Source organism: Etheostoma cragini, chromosome 1, assembly GCF_013103735.1.
Source record: "Etheostoma cragini isolate CJK2018 chromosome 1, CSU_Ecrag_1.0, whole genome shotgun sequence".
Taxonomy (NCBI): domain Eukaryota; kingdom Metazoa; phylum Chordata; class Actinopteri; order Perciformes; family Percidae; genus Etheostoma; species Etheostoma cragini.
In genome coordinates this window covers 32,276,897-32,280,199 of record NC_048407.1, presented here as the reverse complement: position 1 = coordinate 32,280,199, position 3,303 = coordinate 32,276,897, and positions in this window count along the sequence as shown.

Sequence of the window (3,303 nt, the reverse complement as noted above, 5' to 3'; positions counted from 1 at the left end):
GTGTGTTAATGCTCGATAGCTTTTGCGCATTGGCGACATCAGAGGGCAAACCAATACAATGAAGACACTGCTCCTTGTATATTCATTTCAACATAACAAGCATTTTAGAAATATTGACATGACAACACATTGCAAAATAAATGAGCGATAGAAGTTATCAAAATGTAGTTGTGTCCCAAGTTAGACATTTTCCTTGGTGTATTCGGGGCTTCTTGTGTATGTATAATAAGACCTTGAAAAAGTCATATTGCGGAGGTTGTGATGCAAAAAAATTATCCAGTGATTCAGAGACATCTCTTCGCCATGATCTCTATGAGAAAATATGTTTTTGGGCCCCGTGGCATCATGTAACAAACATGGAAGTCACACTTCCTGGGTCTCCTTCTTAACCCTTGTTTATTACCTTCCAGTAGCACCAGTTACATGAAAAAGGCTCAACCCATCCAGTAAATGGCTGTTACTCCTCCGACCCATGGATGCATCAGCTGGGTTCGATTGTTTAGGGAGCAACAGATCAGGCCCCCGACATTAACAATATTCTAGTATAAATATGTTTAAAATTAGAACATACTGTATATTGAGAGCCTAGTATCTTCTCAGTTGTTGATATAATAGAGAAGAAGACAAGCTGGTGAGTTCTTGAGGTCAGGGTTTCTTCTATAAATGCGTTTGGAGAATTGTGGAGCGATGTTTGGTTTGAGAATGACTAGTTAGATCACACAGCTGTCTGCCTACATCAACAAACCAAACCAACAAAAACTCTGACATCAACTTTTCCAAAGGTCAAGGCGAGAATGAGTCACATGAGCTGCTTAACTGCTGTAATTTTGTCAATTTTCAGTTTAACTTCTAATCCCCTTTAATCTCCCCTTGACGCAGATTTTTTATTTTATTTCTTTATGCCAATCTTTAAATACTATTAAAAGGGAATACAATAAGACTAGCATTTAACTCCTAAAAAGGGTAACTACCTTTCTTCAACCTGGAACCTATTTTCCGATGTTTTTGTGTGCAAGTGACTGATGGGAACAACAATGTTTAAAACCGGTCCAGTATTAAGTGTGAATGCTGTAACGCCTATTTCTCCACTTAATACTGGTCGAAGATTGTTGTTCCCATCAGTCACTTAGACACAAATAGAAAGAAAAAAAAAAATTCCAGGCTGGAAAAAAAATAAACAAAAAAACTGTTGTTACCCTTAAAAGGTCCTATGGCATGAAAATGTCCCTTTATGGAGGTTTTTTAACATTAATATGCGTTCCCCCAGCCTGCCTATGGCCCCCCAGTGGCTAGAAATGGTGATAGGTTTATACCAAGCCCTGGGTAGCCGGCTCTGCCTTTGGGAAAATGAAAGCTCAGATGGGCCGATCTGGAATCTTGCCCCTTATGAGGTCATAAGGGGAAAGGTTACCTCCCCTTTTTCAGCTTTGCCTGCCCAGAGAATTTGGCTATTTGAAATAGTATTGAGTAAAAGTTTACATAAGCCAGTCTGTGATTATACATACATTCCTTTATTTTAGTCTAAATAATAATTTCTGCTTTTCTAACTCAAAATGTGTCAAAGGTGAGAAAAACAAAAAGGTAAATGTGAGAAAAAATGTGTTAAAAAAACACTACAAAAAATTAGAATTGACAAAAGAATTAGAAAAAAAATCTGAAGTATTTTTAGAAAAGTGTAGAAAAATAAACATCAAAATGTTGAGAAATTTTGACCCAGAAAAACACAAAATTGCAAGTCAAAAGGCAGACAACACAAGGGTTAAAACCAAGTAGTTTTTGTGCGTTACCCTTTTAAAGAAGTGGTGAAAGATGAGAACAAAGTCTCATGAATCATTTTTTAGCCAAACGTGTTTTAGAAGGCACTCAGAAGTGGATTCGTTTTGGCGGAGGAGGCTTCTCTTCAGAAACTGTACACACATGGGTGATTTTAGAAAACAATGTCAAACATAATTTAGAAATGTTAAGTTTTTGCTTTTGTTAATTTGTTTTACGAAGGTGTTTTTTTATGAAGGTAAATACGGTGCAAATGTGAGAGCTCGTAGATGCAATGTGAGCACTTGAATATGATTCGAGAGCTTGTAGAAAACAATCTCTACTCATATTTAATTATTTTCCCCACTTGAGTCACTTTTCCAGTTCAAACACAACTCAGTGATTCCAACCTCTGGCATCTGTCGCTGCAGCGTGCTATCTCGCATCTCACAGCGGCGAGTTACAACACTTCTTGCGATACATTTGGTGCAAAACTAATTTTTTCCTGTGGACTCTGAGCCAACAGGACGGGGGGGACAGCAGGGTTTCGATCGCCAGATGAGGGACAACTCTGTGATTATTGATGTAGCCTGAAAGCTAGCGTAAGCTAACTAGCAGCCAGCCCGCTTCTAAATACTGTAAATACCTTTTAATCATCTCAACACTTTTAACAGTCCAACTGAAACACTGCAGGCGAGCTCCAGGTCCTGCGGCCACAGACGGACCGCTGTCAGTGGTATATAACGCCTACCTTTTAAATTAAATTGTATTTATTTTTAAGCGGGCTGGTTGGTTAGTTCGCTAACGCTAGCGTGCTATTCCACCAACACTGGCGGTGGGCTCCAGGGGGTTTTGCCGCTGCTACCGGTTCTGGAGATCTCCGAGTCCCACTGGAGATCAGATCAGGTCAAGGTCAGCAGCGGAGCTTTCTAGCGATGTTTCCACGCTGGCCAAGCCCCACTGACGGTGGTCCGTCCACGGCTGCAGGCCCTGGAGCTCACCGCCAGTGTTTAAGCTGGACTTAAAACATGAGACATGAGATGATTAAAAGGTATTTACAGTATTTAGAAGCGGGCTGGCTGCTAGTTAGCTTACGCTAGCTTTCATGCTACATCTATAATCCGGACGGAGTTGTCCCTCATCTGGCGATAGAAACCCTGCTGTCCCCCCCGTCCTGTTGGCTCAGAGTCCACAGACTAAGTCCACAGGTACAAATTAGTTTTGCACCAAATGTATCGCAAGAAGTGTTGTAACTCGCCGCTGTGAGATGCGAGATAGCACGCTGCAGCGACAGATGCCAGAGGTTGGAATCACTGAGTTTTGTTTGAACTGGAAAAGTGACTCAAGTGGGGAAAATAAGAAAATACGAGTACAGATTCTTTTTCTAAAAGCTCTCACATCATATTCTACAAGTGCTCACATTGCATCTACGCTCTCTCACATTTGCACCATATTTACCTTCATATTTTTTTTAGTGCACTACACACAGAGGAACACTCAGACAATTTATGTCTGTGCAACACACACACACACACACACACACACACACAC